The sequence below is a fragment of the Chiroxiphia lanceolata genome, chromosome 3 (assembly GCF_009829145.1).
Source record: "Chiroxiphia lanceolata isolate bChiLan1 chromosome 3, bChiLan1.pri, whole genome shotgun sequence".
In the NCBI taxonomy this organism is placed as follows: Eukaryota; Metazoa; Chordata; class Aves; order Passeriformes; family Pipridae; genus Chiroxiphia; species Chiroxiphia lanceolata.
Window position 1 is genome coordinate 559463 of NC_045639.1, and position 12189 is coordinate 571651.

The 12189-nt window shown below is 51.4% G+C and overlaps 1 protein-coding gene across 2 annotated transcripts in view; it reads left to right on the forward strand.

The window, feature by feature from the left end:
* Positions 1-12189, forward strand: part of KIZ (kizuna centrosomal protein) — a 101958-nt gene that overhangs the window by 26299 nt on the left and 63470 nt on the right. For both annotated transcript variants that reach the window (XM_032681763.1, XM_032681764.1), the window contains exon 3: positions 2677-2772. The gene's annotated coding sequence lies outside the window, so the exon portion shown is untranslated. The remainder of the gene's footprint in view (positions 1-2676; positions 2773-12189) is intronic.

The following is a 12189-nucleotide window of genomic DNA, read 5'->3' on the forward strand; positions in this document are numbered from 1 at the left end:
GCAAATGGTTTGGCAGGTGTGTTTCTTGCTGTGTAACAATCTGAGGTTGTTGGTTGAAGCCCTGCCAGAAGCTGGGCTGCCTGTGCCTGTGGTCGTGGTTCTGTACCCAGGAGTGTGTGATGGCAACCCCATTTCATTGAAGGTGAGCTTTGGAGAAGGCTTTTGGTGGCCGTGGCAGGGGGGAAGGCTCAGCTCAGGCTGCCTGTGGGATTGGTGTGGATGCAGTTGCTGTCCTGTTTGTGTTTTGCCATGGCTCCCAAGGCTTGGGGTGCTCAGGGTGCTGGATGTCAGCGGGCACAGGCAGCATTCCTAGAGCAGGGGCTGTTCAGCAGGGAGCACATCCCTGGAGGAATGTGAATTGCTCTGCTGCTGATGTCTTTCTTGACCATGCAGTAACTTTGTAATTAATGTGTTAGCTGGTTGCCAATTAACAAGCAAAACTCTTTTGGCTGTTGAATGCTTTTCCACTCCCAGTATATTCCCTTTTCTCTGCTGCCTTTCATCTCTGTAGTCGGTGGGATACCTCTGCTCCAGCCATCTGCCCCTTCGCTCCGGGAATTGCTGTCGTAGCTCCTGGTCCCTTCCTGTGTCAGAGCCAGCCCCCTCTGGGCTTGCCGTACTGCTCCGTGAGTTTTCTTCCTCCCTGCATCTCTGATCCTGCTTTTCTTCACTCTTGGCTGCCTGTCCAGCTCTTTGGGATCCTCTCCCTCCACTTCAGACACCAAAATCCTGTTGCTCCATCCCAGACTCTCCCCTCTGGCTCTGCTCTCCTGCTCTGCTACAGCACCAACGATCCCTTGGCACATCTCCTCCGGTCCCCTCTTTATTCTCCCTGTCTGTGGAGTGTGTGTCTCTGGCAGGATATTTATATAAATTCTTATTTGCCAGCCTGATAAAATTCCCATTCGGAGTGGGCTGGGTGGGGTGACCCAGCTGCACAAGAGGAAATGTTTCATATCTCGAGGAGCACCGTCTGTGCCCCCCGGCAGCCCCTCCCGCCCGCCTATCACATGTAGGGCTTAATGGGCTTAAGAATTAGAGCAGCTGCTTGGTGCAGAATTTATTGACTGACTGTGCATAACGAGGGGAATTAAAATCCTAATTGGCTGAGCTGCTCCCCGTCACTTGGAGAATTTTTACTTTTCTTGGGGCTTGCTGTTTTTATCTGGGCTCCTGGCCCTTTCCCTCCCTCCTGCCTTGCCCAGGTCCACAGCCTGCCCAGAGGATCAGAGATGGGCTGTGCCTCTGGCCAGGCACTGCCACACCACACACACCCCCCCGTGTCCCCTGTCACCTGCCCGGGACAAAGCTGGGGTGTTTCCCCAGGTCCCTCCAGGCCATCCCTGCAGGGGCTCTGGGGGACGAGCACAGGGTGCAGCTCCTGGGAATTGGAGCCAGGCCTCTGCTCCAGGCTCTGCTGTGGCTCCCAGAGACCATGAGAGGCTTTTCCTCCTGCATCCCTTGCTCTTGGAGAGGCTGAATGGGCACGGAAATGGCCTCACTTAAGGCTATGTCTCATTACTACATTAAGTCAACAACCACTTGAGTATCCAAGGATTTTGATCAAAGCTAGATATTGAAAGGGGGACAAAGAGTGGCAAACTTATTTGACTTCCACTTGTTTCCAGAGCCTGTTGAGCACTCGGCTGTTCTCCTCACCGGCCTGAAGTGTGTTCCTGGGAGAGCAGCCGCCTGCTCCCTGCTCCTCCGTGGTCAGGAGAGAGGCTCCAGGCTGAGGGGAGGGAGGGCAGCCCCATCCCTGCCTGTACCTCACCTCTGGCACCCAGGAAGGAGAGGTGAGGTGCCCCCTGTGCTGTCCCTGGGGACAGGGACCCTCCAGAGTGACCGTCCTGCAGGACACCCTGTGAGCATGCACGGGGGACACGTGTTGGCACAGGCACCACAAGCTGCTGGGAGCTCCAGTGTGGATGGTCCAAAAAAAGACAAATCCAGATTCCTGGCTACTGCCTGGGATTCAGTCAGGTCTCTTTAATTCCCTTTTTCCAGTGTGAGGAACAAGCCAACAGCTGTCTGGCTTCTCCTCGCTGCCTGCAGTTTCCTCTTAAGATGTGAAGAGTAATTTCCAGTGCGAGCCTCCAACTGAGCCCAGTGCAGGCTCATTGAGGGACCTGCTTCGGGTGGGGTTTGCCACCAAAAGAACTTGGAATTTTTGGGTGTTGCCCTTGCTGTGCCCAGTTCCCCCGTCTCTAACACAGCCCCTGTTCTGCCTCCAGCAGCCTGGAGAGGCTGTGCTCCTGCAGGATGTCAGTGCAGCTCCGAGCACACCGAGCTGCCAGCACAGCAGCGAATGGTCTTTGGGGCTTTTTACATGGAAATCGATGGGAATTTCGGATTCTGGTGGAGGCAGGACCGAGGGGTTTTACTGCGGCTGAGCATGTCCTGGTCACCCCTGTCTCCTTAGTGCTCTGTGCCTAACGATGCTGCAGTAAAAATAAAAGTAATCTACAGTAAACGTATCCTGGGTCCCTATTTAATGATAAAAACCCCTCAGTGCAATGAAAATAAAGTGTTAGTGAGTCTCAGCAGTGTCTACAAAGAGGGTACTATCTCTTGGATTAATATTGAGTCCCCTCCAACAATTCTCAGTGTTATTTGCAGAGGGCTGGAAAACAGCAAGAGGAGCAGCAGCTTTCATGTGTTTTTTTTTCCTTACAGGCACGTCTGGGCGTCATCACTCTGAGCTGAATTAGACCTGTCTGAGCTTTCACCGTCCTGTCACAGAAGAGGCAAAGGAAGCAACAGGGCTCAGAGGTACTCCTGCTTTGCATTAAACCCTACTTTTGTAACCATGCTGGAAACCCTTTGTAAATATGAAAGCAGCAACCTGTTCTCGCTGTGGCTGAAAGGCCACTGAAAGGCAGAGAAACCCTGAGTTTAAGGGGGGACGTCATGGTGAAGGCAGAGTGCAGCATGGGAATCTGCATTCAGGAGGGAGGAAAATGAGGGATTTGGGCAGAGAATAACTGATAGGTGCTGTGAATTCATTAAAAATAGGCTATAAAAGATACACTACAAGGTTCTGGTGACAGACCAACAAAGCTTTTTCTTCCCCTTCATTGTTTCTACTGTCACAGGATCCTCACAATAGCGGATAGTTTAGCCTTGTACTCCACGGTTCATTATCTATTCTTCTATTTATTAATGCATTCTTGGGTCTTAGTGATGTGATAAACCATCCATGCTTTTCTTTTGTGGTTTAATAGGATTCTTCTAAAACCCCCTCCGTGTTTACATAACCTTGCAATTCACAGTTATCTATCATTTATTTCCTACTTTATGCACCCTCGGTGGAGCCGAGGGGCGTTGAGCCCACGGGCTATCTGGGGTTGTGCTCCTCGGAACAAAGGTTTCCAGAAAACCCAGGGCTGTCCCTCTGCAAGGGAGAGAGGGAATCCAGGTTTGGTGGCACTGGGAGGACTCCTCCATCCCTCTACAAGCAGGTGGTCGGGGTTCGTGAGGGTCTCAGGAGGTCTCCCGTGTGTCTCAGGCAAAGGGCCGGGGGTCCCCATGGAGGGGCTGAGCTTGGCTCCAGTGGGAAATAACCAAGTGGGTGCTTCCTCTGGGAAAGGCTGGGGCTCCCTTCGAGGAGCTTGGCTGCTGGGATGATTTGCTGGTCAGCAGAGCTGGGGCAGAAACCCCTTTTTGGGCACAGAGGTGGCATCCAGAACTTTCTTCGTTAAACACCCTTAGGAGAAGGGAGCAGCGACGTCACTGCTGGGCCACTCTCCATCAGAGGCAGAAAATCATCTAAATATGACACCAAACCTTTATTAACCATACTGGGAACTGGATGTGAGACCTCATTTATGATTTCATTCATAATCCCTTCAAAATGAGTTGGTACCAGTATGTGATAAGTGGATTATGTGTTAGGCCCAAGTAAAGCCAGACACAATTAGTGCTTTAATAAACCGGTTGTATGCATTACTAACAACTAAGTCATAAGGGAATTGGTGTATTTACAAACCCTAATTAGTAGTTTGTTACTGTGATACCAAATTTAAACAAATCTGTAGCATCACTGACCATCTGGGTTAGAAATCTCTGTTTTGAATTTAATTAGGAAATAGTTGTGACAGAAAATTGGTCCTTATTAGTTAGCTAACGATCAGCATTGCCCTAATTGAAATGAAGAACTGGCTGGCGGGTTTGTGAGATGTTTAGATACAAGCAGAGACAATCAAAAAATCTTCTCTCACTTAGGACTTTGTACGCTGTGATGATTGATTAAATAACATCCCCCTGATATTTTAGCAGCCGAAATGCAAATGACCCAGTTATGAGTGTGCATGATAAAAACCTGGCAATTAGGGTTGTGCATTTCTGGGTTTGCTTTAAAAAATGTGAGGGAGCTGGCCTGGGCTGGGCGGTGTGGATGCTCCCGGGGGCACTGGCTGTGCCTTCACCTTCCTCCCCCGTGCATCCTGAGGAAGGGCATCTCCATCCCGGAGCAGAGCCGGGCTGCCATCGCTGGTGCTTTCTCAGGAGAGCAGCTTGGCACTGCCACAGCACAGCCCAACCCAGTTCTGGCAGCCCTGGGTTCTGGTGGGAGTTGGCTGTGTCCAAACCTGCAGGTCTGGCCTGTGCCAAGCAGGTTGTGGGTGTTCAATGGCTGATCCGTGGGGGGGAATGAGACCCAGCTCATTTCCTGGGAGCACCCCCGGGGCAGAAGTGAGCATCTCAGCCTTGCCACCAAAATACAGACAGTCCCTTTAAAACACAGGCTGTGGTTCTTAATGAATTTGCACTTCCTCCTTTTATAGTTCTCCACAGGACTAGGGATGTTAGGATTCCTGGTTTGCTTTCCAGATGAAGGGAAACACACATTGGCAATAACACACAGCCCAGTGCTGCTGTTGGAGCAGCACTGAATACCCAGGAACTCTTTCTGTCTTGGAACAGACAATGAAGTTTCTGTAGGGGCTTTAAATCACTTAATGTTGAAAGGAATTCCCCAGCGGCTTCATCAGTCACTGTGTAAGATTGTTAGAGATCTCCACCAGCTAATAAATTTGATTTGGGGGTTGTTTTGCTGGCATTTGCACAAACCCTCCGAGAACTATAGTTACTGTATTCCCATACAGTATCTGAATTCCGAATTGAAATGCCTGTTCCCCTCTCCTCTGGGAGGGGAAATAAACCTTTGCCATAGAATATGAATGTCGGTTGTTTTTCTTCGTAAGCCGGTGCATTATTGTTTGAGGAGATATAGTGTTTGACAAAACCATTTATTTTGCTTCAAATATTTTATTGAGTAATAAAACTCGTTTACACTGCTGCCACATGTGGGGATTTGTGCCTGTTAGGATGTAAGGGAGGTGAGTGAAGGAATGGAAGCCTTGCCATGTGTCCCTGGATGCTGCTGGTCCCTGCCCTGCTCTGTGAGGCTGTGCCTGGGGAGCTGTGCAAGGCAGGGCGTGCAGAGGGGCTGTGCTGAGCCCCCCAGCCCTCACTGCCTCACCCACGGAGCATCCTGCAGGCTCAGGCAGAAGTGCTGAAACATAAAGGCCATGTTGTTTCCTGGGCCGAGTGGGTTTCTTCCTACCCGGCACTCACAAGTTTATTATGAATGACCCCTTTTCATGGATGTTCCCATTCTGAATGGGAGAGAAGCAGCGTTTCAGTCTACAAAAATCCCCTATAAGCAGAGCCAAGTGCAGCTGAAGGAGGGTGTGAGCCAGGAGCCCTTGTCCATGGGCTGGGGCCGAGGGGGCTCCGATGGCAGGGCCAGACGTGCAGGGCACGGACGGTCTCTCTGGATGGAAACCCTCTGCTTTCCCTCACTGAGCTCTCAGGAGCTGGGCTGGGGTTCAGCAGGGCTTGCTTCCAGCCCTGTTGTGTTTTGCTCTTTCCTCGGGCTCCCTCTCCTGCCTTGGCATCTCTCCTCTGTGAGGTGGGGCCAGTGGGAATCCTCTTGCAGCCCAAGGCTGCCCAGGGGACAGGCTTGGGGACACGATGCCTTCGGAGCTGTATGGAGCATCCCAGGTAGGAAGGGATTTGCTCAAGGGGAAGCCAGCAAACCCTGGCTTTTGATTTTTGCAGTGTTTTGCTGCTTTATGTCTCTGCTTTACATAAAGATGTTCTCTTGAAGGGATCATGGTGAGTAGAAAGGGTTGAGTTCCCTGGTTTTAATGCGATTGGAACTGTCCTCTCTTTGAGTTGCCCGTGGGAAGCCACGAGAGGGTCCATACAGGTGTGCTGCTGTGCACCTCAGGGTCAGGTGCTGCTCCCACAGCTCCTCTCGGGGAGCAGTGACAGCCCCCCCGGCACGGGCTGGCAGCTCCCGGGGCCGGCAGGGCCAGCTCGTCCTTCACCCACCACCGGCTCGGGAGTGACACTGATGGTCTCCAGCGAGGAGCCCTCCCGTCCACCCCCCGCGAGCAGGATGACAGCTGCCATGAAGCTTTTTGAGGGGGGATAGGGTTTAATGCCCTGGAAAATCCAGGACCCCGTGGAGCATGCAGAGGATTCGCAAATGGGGCGCGTGGCAGGCGCGTGTCATCCGCAGGGTGCGTCTGGAGCGTTCGCCGTGCAGAGCAGCACGTGGGGCTGACATTTCCTCCAGACCCGGGTCTCATTCCCTGATAATGTGACGTGTCCTTGTCCTGCACGGTGTCCCTCGTGCCGTTTACTTCAGAGAGCTGCACCCAGGCACTCTGGGTAGTGCAGGTGTTTCTCTGCCGATGCTGAGGCCAAGCCACAAATGTTGCTCACCCAATTTCAGTGTTTGTTGTGTACATTCAGCACCACTTTCAGCTCACCCCGGAACCACTGTTTCTTTCAGCCTGGTTTCGGTTGTTATGGGGCCCGGGGGCTTCCAGGCAGGCATTTCCCATCACTCCAATGCTGGGATGTGCTCCTTCTTTCCTGAAAAGGCACCACAGATTTTGGGTGCCTGGTGGGAGTTACCTTGAGCATGAGTGGGAGGCCTGTCCCACCTGCATGTTCAGTATTTGCAGGGCTGTTCTTTTTCCTAGACTTTGCTACCAAAACCAGCACGTGAGGTTGTTTGTAGGTGGGTTTTGGATATTTATTTTGTGCTTTATTAGCCTGGAGTGAGTATTTGTCTGCAAGCCACACTACTTGTAGGAAACGGTCTAGGATGCACACCTGGGCAGCAGTTGTCCTTTTGGGAGGGATTTTGGTCTTGTTTTAAGAAGATTTCTCTAAAGGGGAGATTGAAATTGTGTCCTTGGTTGGCGCCCTGAGCCACATAGTTCACCTCTGTATCCGTCTGCCTGGCAGGGGTGGCTGGAGGCACATCCTGGTGCTTTGAGGGGTCTTGGCCACCACCAAGTTTGTCACCAGCTCTCCTGGGAGATGGATGAAGACACTGCTTTCCCATGGCTTGTCATTAGTCCTCGCTCTGGAAAGGCTTAGCAATTCCTACCCGGTAAATTATGTGCCATTCCTCAAAAAAGTGAATTAAATAAATGGGACTAGAGCATGTCTTTTTTGCCCTGAGCTTTAACGTATTGATTTGGACATATTTCCAGGCCGGGAGTAATCAATTCTGGAGCAGAATAAAATAATTTCAGGCAAACTCTTCGAGCGACTTGTCATTAATTTGCCTTTTGCCGGCGCTCGTTGGGGCCGGGAGGGACGCGCTCGGCATCCTCGGGAGCGGGGCCCTGGGGATCTCCTGGGGCTGCCGGGAGGGAGGGAGGGGGCCGCCGGGGCTAATGAATGCGCCGTGTTTGCTCATCTTTACAGAGTCACTTATTACTGCTAATTGGGAGGGACAGTTCAAACAGGCACAGAGGAGCAGTTGTTGTGGGAGCGTGACTTGGGTTCCAAGGAGCGGCCGGGAAGGACGGCGCTGCCCGGCCCAGCCCGGCCCCCCGCTCCCGGCCGCATCCTGCCTTTGTCGGGGACCCCCTCTGGAGCCGGCGGGCCCGAGGAATCCGGGCAGGACGAGGCGTCCCGGGGCGCCGCAGGCAGACGTGCAGCTGTCCGGGACGCCGGGGAAGTCACCAGCTGACGGAAGGGGTGGGCTCCCGGCTCCGCACACGGGGTCAGGGATGTGCTCCGCATTAATGCGCCCTGCAGAGCCCCTTGGATCTGGGGGGGGTGGCATGCTGCCGTTGGGAATATGTCGTGTCTTCTTTTGGGGATGCTGGGAAGGGCAAAACACGCTCCTGCCTGCCTTTCCTGGACAGAGATCTCCCCTCCAAGCATAGACGTAGCTCATCTTTCCCAGTTATTTTTGTGTTCAAGTGTTCTCATCCAAGCTCATGATCTTTCATTTATTGCTGCTTTCCCTAATTAAAACCTTTTGGATTATTCCCCTGCACGCCGAGCACTCCTTGCAGCTGGGTACCAATTCCATTTCCGTGGCAGTGTTGACCCGTTACACTCATTTTTAAGAGATTTTTTTTAATGTTACTTGGGGAAAACAGCTAAGCATAAATGTTTTGGAAATAGGAGGAAGATGGGCTTTGTTTCTCAGGCACACTTTGGGTTCGTAGTGCTGAGCAGCAAAGGAGAGTGGGCTCGGGGAGACAGGCCTGGGGCAGGGCTGAGGGGCCATGTGGGAGGGCAGGAGGGCTCTGCCCCTCTGTCCTCCCCAGGGTCAGGTCCAGGGCTGCTGTGTCCCCGCAGGCTCAGCGTGTGCCCAAACGTGTGCTGGAGCAGATGGGGTGCCCCGGGTGGACTCAGGGCTGCTGCTGCTGGGAGGAGGGCCAGGATGGAGCTACTGCCCTGTTTTGAGAAATAGGGTCTGGTTTGAGCCTGCATTTCCATTTCTGCCTCTCCTTTTCTAATATAAAAAGGAAGGCTGCCAAAGTGAAAACGAAAGGCTTGGTTTCTCTTTGGATGAGTAATTCCTCTCCCTTTTAAAAGAAAAAAACAAACCCAAACCTTCACATCTCCTGTTTGTGATGCAGGAAGATGGAGATTATGTGCATCTGCAGCCTGACTGTAAATATGCTCCAAAGGCGTACTGTGCACACGTTGTCCCTGAAGAGGATAAACCTAAGGAAACAATCTTAATCTCAGAAGTTCGCATCCACCCACTAAAGCCCCGGCAGAAAATGCTCCATGTGTGTCTCGAATCCCGAGCGCTGCTCGAGAGGCGGGTGAGCCCCAGCCCTGAGCACGACAGCCAACAAGAGGCATTTTTTTCCTTTTGCGTGTGTGGCGAAGATAAATCGAGTTTGTTTTGCAGCCCATTCTGCTTTAGGTTTCCTGTGTCATAACTGAATGAATTTGTTGTTCATTGATACCTTAATATATAGGTTGTTGGGGAGGTTGGTTTTTTTTTCGAGGAGGAAAACAATGTCCCCTTCACTCGTGCCTGAATGGATTCATTTATCCTCCGTACCCTCCGGAAGTCATTTATTTCTCCCCGCGACAGCTGCAGGGTCTGTTTGTGTAGGAGGGTTGCGGGTGCTTGGCAAGGCCCTGGCCCTTCCTGCTGCCCGTGCCCAGCGCCGGCTGCTCCTCGGAGGTGCCTTGGGAAGGGCTTGGAAAGAACTGAGCTTTGCCCCTCGGGAGTGGCTCTGCTCTGATCTCCTCAGGGATGCTCCTGGGCATTCCTGTCAGTCCCTCTCTGTGTACCGTGAGCCACTGGCAAGTCCTAATCAGCAGCAGTTTAATTAACATACATGCCTTCACAGGGGTTGTTCTTCACTGTAACTTAGCAGTAACTAAGGGCCGTGTGGTGGGAACATGGGATATTTTCCCTTCATTAAAGAAGGAAGGGAGTTGCTCACTGAGGAGAGCTCAGTGTTGGTCTCCTGCACAGTGAAGGCAGAGACTTCTGGGTATTCCAATGGCCAAAATAAAAAAACCCCATGCTTCCCCCAAAACACTTCCAAACAGCCTAGAGCCATTTCCTGAGAGAAATCCTGTACATTTTCAGGCTCGGAGGTGCCATGCCCCATGGATTATCCTCTGTAAACCTGGAAACAGCTGCTGGAGCTGGTGTAGAAATGGGAGAGGGAGGAACTCGTGCTGCTGTTGTGTCAATGTGGGGACACATCCTCCGGCCTCCTCAGGCATGTCAGAAGTGTCTCTTAGCGTCACTCCTGGGCTTCCACAGCTCAAGGGAGAGAGGCTGAATGAGCATTAAAGGGAATGAAGGAGGAACCCCTCGATAGAGGTGAGAGACACCAAGCTGTGGATCCGTAGTCAGCAAAGTTGTGATATCCACTGCCCTGGAGATGCTCCCCCGGGCTCTGCCACCGGAGCAACCGTGCCTCGGCATGGGTTTGACTTCCCAGATCCCTGGGGAACAAGTGTGTGCTCAGTGTCAAGCTGCATTGAGACTTCATTCCTCCCACAGTAAAAGACTGCAGATCACCCATGGTCCAGCCAGAATCTCCTCCTTTCCCACTGCGCCGTGTCCCTTGGCACCTGGAAGAAAACCCAGCTGTGGAGGTTCGGGGTTGTGTTCCCAAATTCAGTCAGTTCACCTCCTGTTGTTGTCCCCACCTGTCATGGGTCAGGAGCAGCACCACCTCCCTCCCCAGGCAGGGCTCTGGGCTCCTGCTGCCCTTGGAGACCAGAGCCAGGACACTCTTCCCTGTGGGCAGAGCGGCTCCATCGCAGCTCATCCAGGGACAGCATCCATCCCCTCGGCTCCTCAGGAGGGTGCATGGTCTGCTCACGGCTGCTGCTCTCCATGGATGCTGGCTCTCCATGGATGCTGAGTCTCCATGGATGCTGGCTCTCCATAGATGCTGGCTCTCCGTGGGTGGGAAGGAAGGATGGAGCAGCTCCCTGGGCTCGGCTCAGGCTGTTCTCCCCTGTCATCCCCAGGCTGGAAAGGCAGCGGCACTGACCAGCTGTGCTAATCAGACGTAATGTGCAGCTTAGCAGAACTTCTCCATTAAAAGGTTTTGGGAATAATGTATAAAATGAATGGTTGGGGCGGCAGGGAGGGAGGGGAGCCCCAGCACCAAGCGCACAGTCACGCTGCGCCCAAACCTGGAGCTGGGAATTGGGTTTGATTTTTTTTTATTATTATTTAAAATTCAAATGTCTGATGTTCTTAAATTGAACAAATGATATTTTAAAAAAATATATCAGGCTCCAACATCTGCAGATTATGATTTGCATTTTGAAATTGGCTGCTTGAATTGAACAAGGATGAATACTGTCACTCTTCTTTCATTCGCTCCGTTTATTTAATGAAATGCTAGAGGTCAACCCTTTGTCCTTAAATTAGTTACTATAAAAATCTTTTTGTACTTTTCTGCTTGTTATGATGTCTTCTAAGCAGAAGAAAAGGTTGCCATTAATTATGTCTTTGTTGAATATGGATATCTATTCAGAGTTAGTTAAACAGTTTCAAACAAAATTAGCATCGAGCAACTCGAAGGCCAGCTTTAGGTTGGTTATCAAGAATTTTTTGCTAAGAGAATGCTCTCCTGCAAGTGTGCATTATCTAATATATTCAGCTTTCAGTTGCTAATTTTTTTTCCAGATGAAGATGGGCTTAATTGAGGTTGTGCTTTTAAGTTTGTAGAGCTCTTCAGCATCTCATACAAAAGCATCTAGAGGCTTTTCATTTGTCTTGAGTATGTTTTAGATGTACAAATATTATTTACTTTAAACTCTAAATCAAAAGGCACACTGTAACTATTTTAAATAAAACATTATTCTCTGCTGAAATATATATAAATTCAAAGGGGAGCTTTTTTTCATTATCACTTAATTTATGTGAAAGAGCTGCTATTAACAAATTTTAGGATAATATTGCAGTAGCAGTTTAGTCGCTGGTCTCAAACAGGCATTTAGTCATGTAATTTCCTTGTCAGAGATAGAGGCTGTGAATTACGGGAAAGATCCAGCTCCAGTTTCACGTGTGACTCGGAGCTGAGTGCCTTTGGAGCGGGGCTTTGGAGATTACACCGCGCTCCTTGTTGGGAAAGTCGCAGTGTGCCGATAAAGCGCCCTTTTTCGGGAATAGCCACTCTGGGTGGGTGGCTGCCTCTCTGGGGAGGGGGTTTGGGCTGCTTTATTTTCCAGTGTCGGCTGGTGCCACCCACAGTTCCCAGGACAGCTCCTGATGGCTTTTAGGGGGGTGACAAGGGAGGGTGGTCCCCAAAATCCCTGAGCCAGGGATGCCCCACACCAGGGACGGGGCACACTGCTCTCTGCCCTCACTGTGCTCCAGGGACTGGACAAAAAATCCATTCTTGATCCCAGAAATGTTTCTTAACA